Here is a 13,494-nt window from a genome sequence, read left to right as displayed (position 1 = left end):
ACAATAAACAGTCTGTACAGCAGTTATTTGCTAACATGCCTGCAGCCTGATCTCTGCCGCTCACCACGGCTGTGTGGTTGGCTTGGAGCTGCAGGAATTTGGAGGAGTGCAGAGCCCTTTTTTCACTTGAGGCTGCTGTGACCTGTCAAGGCTATACCTTGACTGAAAGGTTAGGTGAGTTATAGGTCCCAGGACCAGTGGATTAAGCCTAGTGTGTCCATATTCTTCATGGAAAGAGTCAGTTTGAGGTATCTGCTGGTGAGCAGAACTGGAATGTGCTTGGCCTCCTGCGCAGTGCTGAGTGGGGTGATGATGCATCCCTGCAGTGGTCTGGACCTAGAGGCACATCTGCAGGGGATGAGGGGTGCTCCACATGCTGTGATATCTTTGGTGTTCTGCCAAAAGCTGAGGAGTCCAGTGGTGAGATGTGCTTGTTTTCCCCCAGCATGGAACCGAGCTGAGACAAACCACCCATCAGATGGCAAGAGCTCTGGCTGATGAGAGGCTGGGCTGGATTCAGCGTGTTGTCATGGAGCAAAAGGCTGGCTCAGACTTCACTGGGAAAGCAGCAGCCAGAAAGAGGAGTTTGCTCAGACAGGTTGGCTCCAGTAAGGGGGTGAAATGACAGATGACAGATGGTGGTCATGTGGCACAAAGTGCCAGCTACTTTGAGCTGAGGTCCCGTAGTAAAGCCTTCAGGGAAATCAACAGCTTTCTCTCCTTAATGACTGCAATATATTATATTGTCCTCCCCCTGTGTGGTTTTTTTTTTTTTTTTTTTTTTTTTTTTTTTTAAATGGGAAACATCCACAAAACCTGTCCATCTGTGCACAGGCCTCCACTCGGAAGGCTGGTGATGAGGATGAACACCACCTCTGTTCCCACTGCCCATCTCAGGCAGGCTGGGCAATGATGATGTTCCTCTAGGCTTTGTACCTGTTCAATTTATGGCAATAATGATGATGATGATGATGATGATACCTGGAGGAAGAAACCATATCTGTATGGAACTTTCCATCCTGAGTCCCCTTTTGAAGGATGTAGTGGGGACAAAGGCAGAACTGTAGAGAGGGGTTCTTTGTGGAGAAGAACCTTTCTCCTTAGCAAAGCCATGCCTCCCAACAGCTCACCCCAGGGCATGGGCAGGAGTCTCTCTGGCTGCATGGCTGTGCCCAGTCTCCCAGAGCCTCACAGGGCTGGGTGAGGGCCAGCCTGATGGCTCTGGTTTCCATGTTGGGCCAGCTACCTTGGTGCCATTCCAAAGTTATCTCTTAATTAATCTTGACACCAGCCTTAGCTTTTCAAAAGTCTGCTGGACCTCTGAAAAATTCTATTTTTTCTCTGATGAGATAGATTCAGATGAGTTTCAGTGTATTGAGGCCAAAAAACAATCTCTGTCCCTTAAGTGTACAGGTGGATGCTTAACCATACTTGTCCTCTTCATCATAAGGAAAACCTGCTACGTGCCCAAAAATTAATTTGCTGATCTTTATAAAATCTATTTATGCAAAAAAAAAAAAAAAAAAAAAACTACAAAGGGGGAATTAGATTGAAAACTTACTCCAGATACCACTTATTAAGAATTATTTCATGCCAGTATATGTTAAATTCAATATCTATTCCACTCATGCAGTGTAGTTTATTAAAATGAACAGCATCTCAAATATGCATTTCTACCTTCAGTTACTTCAGCGTAGTCTTGATGGATCTATTACTGCTGAAGGATACAAATTTCTGTTAACTGTGAGAAAGCTCATGGCCATTTGATGGTGAAAAACAAGGGGGGAAAGTCGAAGGCATAAAGTGCCTCAGCCTAAAAACAGCAGTAAGAACTAACCAGCAGGAGACCCACTTCAGAGCAATATATAGGCTGCCTGTGGCCTTTCTGGTGATAGAGCCTGACTACCACATCACAGCTAATGTATGGCTTACTGTGACCATTTTCCATGGGAGGGAGGTATTTTTCCAGGGGTATCTCAGGAGGTGCTGGAGCTGAGGTGTTCTCAGCAGCCTTCAAAAGAATCCCTGGTCATGAGGGTTTGGTTTTGTTTGAGCCAACAGATGAAGTTCCTCCCCAAACCCAACCACAACCTTATGTTACCAGCCCTTTACCAGCTCTGCCCCTTGGAACTCCTGTCAGCAGGCACCTCTCCACCCCATCCCTGACTGCTCCTCTGGCTAGGTCTGCTCCTCCCCTCCCAAAACACAGCTGCCTCCACTTGTCATCCTGACCTCCATGCACTTGTCCAGCACCAGACACCTGTGCATCCAACATTTTGTTTCTCACACCATCTGGCTGCTTAAAATGTCTCTGTCCCAGGGACAAAATTCAGTGTGTAATGCACTCCCAACATGCAGCTGTCGTAAAATTCTGCAGGAGTAAACAAAATCCAGAGGGTCCAAGATAGAAAATGAAGAAGAACTAGGTGTGTTCACTGATTTAAACAGGTGATCTTGGCTTCTCTGTCTGCACACATTTTCACTTTTCTAAATTTCTTGCCTCCACCTCAGATGTTTTGGCATATTTGGCTTGATAACTAATTGCATTTCCAGTAGCCTGGCAAAGCATTTTGAGCTAAATGAACATGGAAGATCCTACCAGAAACAGCATGATGTGATTCAGTGTTACACATAGGCATTTGCCTTCCTGAGGTGAAAAACTTAGAACACCCATGTGTCTGGTGGTTTTAGAGTGCTGCTTGAGTGCTAATTACATGTGTGAGCTAAGCACTTCATTAGCTTTAAAGTGGGGGGAAAGATGAGGCTGATGGAGGAAGAGACTTGCTGAAAAAGTCAGCAGAGAGTCCATGGCAGAGCAGAGGTTGAAAACATGGACACTGATGTGTGTTAAGTCTGATAAATCAAAGCTTTCAGCAGTACTATATGCCTGCCCTGACTCACATGATTAGAGATCTTGCACCCACCCTTTCTGATGCATGCTGAACCCCTGAAAATCAAGTGCTTCTCCATGGGTAATAAAAACAAATGTACTCCAAACCATTAGCCATCATGGAAAAAGAAGGGAACGGATGGCTCTGGGGTGTTCTGTTATAGCTGGGCAGTGGTACCTGACATGTGCTGTGCTGGTCAGCTGCAGCCAGAGATGTGCTGTGTGCTGGAACACACCTCTGTGAATTGACTCACTGAGGCAGCTGGAGCTGTAGCCTCATAAATTAGGACTTGCACAAAATTCTGGATAAGGACATAAATCAGTGGGTCACTCCAGCACCAGAGATCTCTTTAAAATGGATCCATTTTATCCAGGGTTAAATCTTCCCAATCAGAGGCAGCCATTCGGAGCCTGGCTTTGTCATACGAGACTAATTGACAAACCTCTGTGCTCTAATATTATCCCTGTCACCCCACTGAAATGCAATAGTAACACTGGCTTCTATAAATCAGCCAGATCTTAAAAAGGAGAGTTAAATGAGCATCACATTATAAACCACAAAGTACATTCATCACACTGCTACAAACCATAAATATGACAAGTAAATCCATCAATTCAGCACCTTTCTTTCAGGTCTGACTACACGGACGTTAGTGACTTAATGGCTCCAGAAAGCTTTCCCTTCCTAAACACACTGTGGAACCTGGTCTTTCATTTACTGCAGTTGCCAGAAGTGGAGCTCAACCGTCTACCAGTCATATTGCTGTGCTGGGAGCTCCTGCAAGGGAAAAATCCACCTCTTCAGAGGCTGCACCCAGCATGACCCCCTTGGAAAGAGTAGCTCACACTATTACACTGCTGGTGCTTTGACTGTACAAACTGGGCAACAGAAGGATGTCAATCTGCTATAGACATGCAGCGACAAACTAGAGAATAGTCCAATGGAAAAAGGATAAACAGATCTAGAGATAAGTTTTCAATGATTTGCTGTCAGACTGTATGGGTTTATTGAGTGGGTGCCCTATAACACCATGTTTTCATTAAAACAGGTTGGTGGATGGGCTAGGGGATTATTAAATCTGCAGCTGAGGCTGAGCTGGAAAGGGCTCTACACTGGAATCCTGGAAGGCAGGATTTGAAATGCCTTATGGAAAAAGTGACCCTGAAAAATAGTTTATGGTTCAAGGAGGACCACCACTTGGAAGACTGGGTCCTCTTTTGGACATGCTATCACTATACCTCAAGAGAGTTCTAAGCCAATTGGTGACATAGAGAGCATAGATGGTGGAAAACATGTTGGAGGGGGAAGGAATGAAAGAACTAGGCTTAACTGAGAGAAGAGATGACTGAAGACAGAGATAGCAATGGTTTCTAAAAACACAAAAAGCCACAGCACAGAGAACAGAATACTTTCTATTTTCCCTGCCTACTTTGGTGAGGGTAAGGAATAATGGCCTTACATTGTAGAAAGAGAGACTTAAGTTTGGCATGAGAACAAAACTTCCTGACAGCAATGGCAGAAAAAGCAGTGGAGAAAGTTGCCTGGAAAGGCAGTGACATCTCCATCGTGGGAGGCTTTTAAGAGCTGACTAGGTAAACAGCAGACGGTGTCTTGTAGAATTGGGGTGGACAAGATGTTGTTTGAGCCCTTCCATCCCTGTTTTTATAATTCTGTGTTTGGCTAGCACCAGAGATGTTAATCCTGTTTGTCCTACAGGATGTAACAATCCATGCTCTGCCTGCCCAATTTGCCACGTGTAGTTAGATTTTGGAGGAAGCAGAACAAGCAGTTTCCCACTTGCATCTTTCCTACCTCCCGCTGAAGAATGGGTCCAGACGAGTCATTGCATCATCCTTCATTTCTCTTGATCCTTTGGGGTGAACAGCAGTGGAGAACAGATGGACTTCAGAAGCAGTACACGTGCAAAACTTCATGGAGGCATTGCCACTAGAGTGCTGAGTGCCCCCAGAAACAGCTTTTAAAAATCAAATCCCAAGCACTGCTTTTGTGTAGAGGAGCTGATGGCATAAAGACTGGCAGTAAAGTATCTAATCTTCCAAGCAGAGTAAAGAGAACAAACACTATGCTATGCCCAGTGTACAAGGATCCTGCCATAACTAGATGCTGGGGTAAGGGATTGGTGGTATGGGATGAGTGGAAGTATCACTAGAAGAGTTTTGGGAGAAAATTTCAGGACTTCATATTGCTTACTTGCTCTCTGTGGTTATGAGGGTCTGTGCCTGATGCTGTGAGGTTGACAGCTGACCCCCAGCTCCTCCTGTCTTGTCTGAAGAGAATATTGCTGCCTTTCTGTCTGAGCAGCCCCCTCCCACTGTACCCAGCCTGTGTGCCACAGAGCACCAGTGCACCTGTAGCTCCCCACAACGGGGTGAACTGACAAAGCCAGCAGACAAACAGCACCTTCATGGGCCTGGCTTGGAAGGGGAGAAGAGTGGGTCAGTGTTGTCTGCCCAGATCCCACACCCTGCAGCAAATGGGACATTTTAGTGGGCCTTTTTCCACCTCACCCATAAAATATCTGTTGTCATCACCAGATAATTTTTCAGCCTGAAAAAACCAACTCCAAACAAAAATCAGCAGCTTTCTTTCCCTTCCTTCCTCCCCTTTCCCCTCAAACTGCCGCCATAAACAGATGCCTGGAGAAGAATAAGAACAGGGCAAGCGTATGTGCTGCTCCTTCCAATAAACATCACTTGTTAAATAATTTAGGTCAAGTCAATACACAGAAATCACAGAAGCTGAATTACGTGGGTGCTGAGAAAGCTGTAGTTTTATTCTGTTTTGTTCAAGGTTGCACCTGAAGCCCTAGTACATTTGTTAGGGCAAATCCCACATGGTGATGCCTGCACAGGCTGTGGGCAGTGTTGTGGATAAGGAGTTGGTGACCACATGAAGTGGAGCTGATTACAGGGGCAGACAGGACCTCACCCTGGGCAGAGAGGGTCTGAGTGGGTCTGGAACCTGTGAGAAAGGTGCTGTTAGTACGTTTCTTGACTGATGAGCTTGCTCACGTGCTGTCCCATTAGCCTCCCTAAAGACTTCTAGCTATGAAAGTTCTTCTGGTGCATGTGTTTGACTTGTATGTGTGCAGCTTTAGAGCAGGTTAACTTAAGTGCAGACTCTAAACTACCCAGGTATTTATGGGTAGTGGACTTACCTAATTAGATCTTTGTCTTTTCTTAAAACAAATCATGCCAAAGATACACTCAGTATGTTAAGGCAAATACCCTGGATGCTGAAAATACAAAATAGATTTCTCTCCATGCTTAAGCCCAACCTTTCATGACAGTTCATTATGATGCACTTATTATCATGATCACCTAATTTTTCCAGATGCCTCTGTGCACCATTTCTCATGAGTAAGTTTAGTAACCAGCTGCTAGTAAGCTACAGAGGAAAGCATAGATGGTAAAAGTTGATATTCAAGTGGTTTTAATAGGCCAAATTTGAGCAGATGCAACTGGGCACAGGAAATTCTGCTGCTTGAACTCCTCTCTTGCAACATTTCCAGTCTGTGATGTACAACACAGAGGTGCAAATCTCCTACAAGCTCCATGCAGGCTTTTTAACAGTGCAGAGGGATAGGAAATTTAATTAAGGACGTTGTGGAAAGATATAGATGAAATGGCTACAAGGATTTAGGAAAGAAAAAAGGAACGTTCTGCAGCTGCTGCTCTTTCCTACAACCAGGAGAAGCATGTTGCATCAGGCAGTACCTAAAGAGGAAGGAAGAGACTAAATCCTTCTAAGAGGTGTAACACTCTTTCAATCTGAAAACCTTGACTCAATACAAATCTGAACATAAGAAAATTTAACCTCTAGAGCCAAACTTCATGGCTAGCACACACCTCTTGGGCAAATAATGACTGCAAAGCATATTCTTTTCCTTTAAATAAGGTCCAAATAGTTAGAGAGGCCTGTCTTTTAGAAAAAAAAATGACCAAGCTAATAAGTATATCTTAATTAGCTTCACTCTTCCCAAAGGAAAAAAAATTAAATGAGGTGGTATACTTCTTAGTTCACCATGCCAGAAAAGACCATCTTTGAATACTGCAGCTGTTATAGATATGTCACTTTTTAATGTACCTGAGCCTGGCTTAACACGTTTTGACAGGCTATCATAACCTGGTGTGGCATGTTAAGAAGAAAAAGTCATCCTTTTTGACTGGGCTTTCGATCAAAGAATATTGACATAGAAGAAGTACTGGGAAAAGAAAAGAAACACAAGTGGATTGTAGGAATGAGAAGTAGCTATTTGTCAGGTGGTGTAATCTGATGGTCCCAAAAGTCAATGATGTGTTTTTCAGTAGTGTCGAAACTCCTGTCAGTGTCATAGGTTAACACAGTTTGGTTTATTGGTTAATGGAATATTGTCCTGCCAAAACCTGGCACTTTGTTTTAGAAAGGACAGGGACCTATCAGGAGGCAGTTCTTTCTATTGGCAGGTGGTTTGGCCACTGAGAGAGTTGAAGGTGACTTTCGGTAATACCCATTTAAAGCTGAGTGTGCCCAAGACACCCCCTTTCTTTCCCCCCCCTCCCCCCCCCAGTCAGAGGAGAAGGTAACGGAGCTCTGAGGGGAGGCCCAGGCTGGCCAGGCCCCGCTGCTTCCCCACGGTGGGCGGGGAGCCGGCCTTGGTCTGGCCCTGCCTCTGGGGGTGGAGGCTGCAGTTTAACATCTAGTGAACTTTTAAAGCTTACTCCTGAGCTGGCCAGGGCAGGGGGAGGTGTTCCCTTTCTCCCCCCACGTGAGACCGGGGGTGGGCTCCTATGATCCTGGCTGCTGAGATCCCTGACTGCCCGAGCTGCTCCAATCTCTCAGCGTGAGTTTCTCCCCCCCTTCCCCCGTCGAAGTCACCTGCAGCTGGGAGAAAAGAAGACCTGGGCAAAATTTAACTCTCTTGGCACAGATGAAATTTCCAAAGCCCTAACTTTTTCCCTTCTGTGAGACACGGCCAGATTGGAGACATGTAAAGGGACAATATGGAGGTCTCAAAGTCAGTAAAGGAAGAGTGGAAGAGATGACAAGTTGCCTTGGTTCTAGGCTGAAAAATCTCCTATGAGTTATGGTAACAGAATGTAATATGAATATGCTAGAATAATCCTTTAAATTTGGGACAATATGAATTGGGGAGATGATTTGTGGATTTTTTGAGCAAAGGTATCTGTGATTTATTGAGTGAGTATTGACTTAGAAGTTGTGATTTGGTGATCCCATAAGAGGTTTGAACAGAGAGAGATGAAAAGAAGCCCCCTGTGCCAGTGAAGAAGTGAGAAGATACCTTTGTTCCCTGAGATGATGAATCCTTTGCCTTTAAAGTTGCTTATCTTTAAAAGTGCCACTCCAATATGTGTGAGCCTATGGCCCATATGTAGTCCCAGGAAAGGCTACGTGATGTGGGAGGTTCCACAACTGCAGAGGTTTCCTGGGCAGGCTGCTTTTGTGTGAGTTAGAAGCCACAAACAGACTGTTTCTCTTGCAGAAAGTTACCAAACAACAGGAGAGACTTCTCTCTCTCAAAGACTGAATGAAAGACTGTTTTATGAGTGGTCCTGACCTGTAGTTCTGAGTTTTACCTCTTCATATAGTTTGTAGAAAATTAACAGTTTGTGGTGGGAGAAAGGGTTGGTTTAGAAATTTCATTTGTTTTTTGTCTTTTCATATTTTCTTCTCCTTAGTGTGTGTTAATAAAATCTATCTCTTTACTTTTAAGTTGGGGCCTGTTTTGCCTTTTTCTCCCAGATCCTATCTCCCAGAGGTAAAAGAGAACAGACACCAAACCACTACACTAAATTTGGTAAAACAGAAATTCAGCGAATATGAAACCACTACAGTCAGTATTCAGTCATTACTGTTCCTGAAGTGTGACAGTTGAGGATCCTTGAATAATTAAACTAGATAAAATCTAGCCATTTGCGAAACTCCACTTAATGATTTGTTTTTTGTTGCTGCAATAGGTATTTCACAGCAATTACAAGATGATCAGGTTTTCAGATGGCCACAAAATTGTGTAATTAACAGTGATGCTAGAGGTTTCACCTGGCTTCAGCCATCCAAAGACTGTGCATGTAGTGAGTATTTGGTGGTTGATTAAGTTTTCCATCTGGATGTCAACTAGGTAAGGTTCTCCATCTTCAGCTGGGCTGGAAACATTTTTAGAATCATTGTTGTACCCTCAAGGAAAATAGAAATATGAGTTCTTTGGCCTTCTATGGTCCAAATCTTTGATCTACTGAGAGGCCTTTATCATTTCACCTTCATCATGATCCTGATAGGATCATGGCCATCCCCAGTTTACAGCTGGGATGTCTCAGGCAGAAGGCAAGTCATGTGGCATGGTCAAAGCTCCCTGGGAAGCTGGTGGTGGGATTTGGAGGCCAGGAGACATCCTCACATCCCATGCAATGCAGATAAAGGCCCGTTAGTCATTAACTGGAGCTTATCACAGCAGATGGCACTGCTCCACCTTCTTCACCAGGAGCCTGCTGCAAAGCCAGCGGTGACATTGGAAAGGCTCCCACTCACACGATGGGCTCTTGGCCAGTTCTCTGTGCTCCACCGCCAAACGTTTGGATTTTCTTGCAGTTTACGGTTTCCTCTCTCTTCATTTACCCCCATCAAGGGCTTGGCTGAATACAGCAATAAGGAAGCAAGGAGGGTCAAGTTTATAAATGACTCTGGGAAGTTTGGTTTCCATGGCTGCCAGCAATTACTGTGCAGACTCAGATGAGTGGAGATTACAGCCCTGGGCTGCTATTTTGCACGCTGGCAAGACACAATAACAAATGACAAACTTAATTCAGTGCTTCAGCAGGGAGGAGGCATCTCACTCTGTGAACCTGGGGCTTATTTTACAGGAGAAGCAGCTCTAAGTGGATTTCTCCATTTTTTTCTGGCTGTGCTGATGCCAGCTAATGCATATTCTTCAGCCAGTAGCATCATTTCACCTCAGAGATCTTAAGTCTATTAGTCAGTCACCCTTTCTATTTCTGGACCTGGGAACTATTAAGCAAATAAGAAAATTTATCCCCCAGAGTGGGCTTAGAGGTCAGCCTTATTTTTAATTTCTTTTTTCCCCCCAAAGGATCTGATGAGCTTTTTTCTAATTGAAATACAAACTAAACAGTTGCTTGGCCAAGATGCAGGGTGGCAGCTTGCATTCCACAGGGTCTGGGAGTTCACCTCTCTCCAGTACATTTCCTCATGCTGCCTACTGTCAATACAAATGCCAGGGACTTTATTTATAAGACTACAAGTCCACACTATGGAGTCATTTATTACTGTTAGCAATCAATTAATAGTGCACAGCCATCTGTACTAGCTCAACTTGGTATCATGGCTTAAACCACAGTACAGGATGTGCACTTAGGCAGTGCAATGGCGCACATTGGTATTCCCAGCAGGAAGGTTTTGCAAGAGCTTCTCTGGCTATTTTGAGTCTTTTCTATTGCCTCTGAGGCAAAGGAAGCCATTTAGGGCAAAAGAGGGACTTTGCAGTCTGCTCAGTGCTGAGCAGACTCAATAATAAAATGTATGGAGCTATACAGTGAGCTAGAACTGAGGCAGTTATTATTTTCAGCAGTTTCTCAGTTGTTGTTGCAATGTCCTGACAAGCAGATAAGTAATGTTCCTTACTTACAGGTACAGGAGATAAATACTGAGAGTAGAGTTACTCATCTAGGACCAGCTCCAGAGCAGGTATCACTCAGTAAGTAGCTACCCCACCAAAATCAACGATACTTTTGCTACTGATGCTTTCCTTTCTGTTGGATGCCATAGATGATGGTCACATCACCCCTAAAGCCATCACCCTGGTAAACTGAGCAGTTCAGCCCTTGGAGTCATGCCCAGAAAGGCGGGTTTGCAAATCCCAGGAATACTGTCCTGGATCTTCTCTGGAGCATCTCCACCTCATCAAACTATTTCTTGAACTGAGCAGTCTGGATCCCTAGCGTGACTGCAAGTTTCAAAGAAAAGATGAAATTATCTTCTTACTGGCCTCAGAGGTGGCCTTGGTCAGGTGCTCTACCAGACCTTTTGTTGACAGTATTACACTGGATATCTATGCATGACTAATTTGGGTTCACAACTCATTTTTGGAAGACATTGCTGTCTGTTCCCTGTCCTGTAGGTATCACCTACGTTTTCTCCTCTTAGATATGCTTACTTCACGTTGGACTCAACTGAAACACATATAGTTCTACCATACTTGTTCCTCCAAGATCACCGAGAAATTACAAAGTTGTTTGTCTCAGTGATGTCTCCTGATAATTTTTTAGCCTTCTAATCTTAATACGACAGATTTTAGTTACAGATTTCAGTAGATTACAAGTATGAAAGTAAAATACCATCATGAAACCCACCTTGCCTTGTGGGACCCAATCCATAAGACAATTGCCATGATGACAGCTTTCTGATTTCCATCATATTTTCAGAATTAGTCACTTTAATTTATTTACTACATATTCTGTTGGCTTTGTATTGTTCTAGCATTTAAGTCCAGCTGGTGTGTGGAACCAAGTTGAATGCTTTGAATTTTTTTTGCCATCAACACCACTGACTTCATCAAGTAAACTTGTAATCACAGCAAAGAAAGATATTAAGTTCATTTGACAGGGTCTGTTCTCCATAAACCCCTGCTGATGGGTATGAATTATATTTCCCCTATTAGCTGCTCCATTATTTTACCTGGGATCGATGTCAGCTTGACAGGCCTATAATTACCTGGGTTGTCTCCTTTACCCTTTTAAAATATTAGCTCAACACAAGATTTCTGTCAGTCCTCTGGAAATTCCCTGCTGCTTCAGGAGTTATGGAAAATCAACCTTTGTAGTAAAGAGCTGTAGCCAAAGCAGCACAGGGCAGGACAAGGCTAGCTTCTCTCACTCCCTGCCACCTCCCATACTCAGAAGGTGTCCCTCAGCCTCCCTGGTGTCATTACAGTCAGGAATGTTGCCCTGATTTCTTGAGCACAGGACCCAATTTTCTCCCAGCACCACTACACAATGCCTTTCTTCTGCTCCATGCCATGGTCCTGTCCTTCACTGTGTGGGCTTTTGGGACCAGAGCTGGGGTCTCTGGTGGAGCCATGCTCCTGAGAAGGGCATCCCAGCTGCGGGTGGCAAAAGCTGAGGATTTCCTTAATGCTGTGCCTGGGCTGCTGGGACACAGGAGGTGATACTATGTCTGGCAGCTCTGCCTCCTGCCTGGGGAGCAACCCTGAACAAGTGTTTCCCTCCTGGATACTGAGGCTCCCAGCAGGCCAAATGGAGGTGACTCTTTCTTGGCTGGGAGCTTTGTGGTCTGCTCATGAGAGCAGGTACACATAAATATATTCTTTGTCTTCTTTATTCTTTCTACTGTCTCTTCTTTTCTCCTGCCTTCTCTACAATATCTTCTCTGCTTCTGCCTGCTTCTTGTCTTTTGTCTGGGCTTCTGCTGCTGTTATCATATCCAGGCAGGGTTTGGCTAGAACAAATGCATATGCACGTAGGCACAAGAATCCACAGGCTATTGGACCACATGATGAGTTCTTGTCTTTTATGCTCTGGAGCTGTTCTCCTGTGTGTAGGGTGCATTTTTAACTGATGTCAAGGTCCCCTGGGTGAGAGACAAACATATTTTAATATATAACTAAAAATTGGCATGAATAGCTATAACTTCTGTAAGGAGGCAAGCAGACTTATGTACAGGGAAGAGTTTACAATCAATAATATCAATAATATAATAGTGCAAATACACAAGCTCCTGCTCTCTCCATTTATGTGAGCACAAAGATCAGTCAGCACATACACACAGAACAAGGGGGTATGGAAAAGGACTGCCCCTGTCAGGCTGGGCTGGATGTAAATCATATTTTAGCAGCTGATTCTTTTTTAAGGTACGTTTTCAGCACTGTACCATCTCATCCCAAAGTCAAGAATTTTTTATTGCAAAGTTCTCATGGATTTCTTATGCTAACGTCCTTCAACTTTTTCTCTGGTCTTCTGACAAAGAATGGATCTGGCATGCATAGGAAAAATCTCAAGGGTCTTTGCTTCCAAAAGTGGTCAGTATTAGATAAGGAAGAAGAGTAAAAGAAAGTTACAGGCCAAGAAATTAGGAAGGAAATATACCAGTGCAGAATATTTCCTCATGGACTATTGACAAGGGACACAGTGATGCAGTAACAGGGAGTGATCATGCTGTCAGGTCAATGAGATGGAAGACACAGGGAACTCACTCAAATTTATGAGGACCCATGTAAGATGCTAAGCACGACTTGCATTTGGATATTAGTTTGCAGGGAAGTGATGCTTCTCTTCCCAACACAGGCCCCACGGAATAGTAATAAGGAAACGTTAAGGACTGGAACCAACTTAGGGTTATTTTATTAGTGTATGTGGTTATCAGGGAAAGCTTAGCACTGGGGATCCTGTTACACACCATTGCTTCCTAGTCATTACTCCAAGCTTATGAGGGGAGTGCATTTCCCTCCTGGGGGACTCCAGATAATTGTTGATTTGGAGAGTGAAGATGAGTGGCAATGCTGAACCATGCGTGAACACAGACACACAGACACACACACACACACACACACACA

Source organism: Chamaea fasciata, unplaced genomic scaffold (genome assembly GCF_029207755.1).
Source record: "Chamaea fasciata isolate MVZ Bird 193981 ecotype frontalis unplaced genomic scaffold, bChaFas1.0.hap1 SCAF_5, whole genome shotgun sequence".
NCBI lineage: Eukaryota > Metazoa > Chordata > Aves > Passeriformes > Sylviidae > Chamaea > Chamaea fasciata.
Note: the sequence above shows the minus strand (reverse complement) of the source record.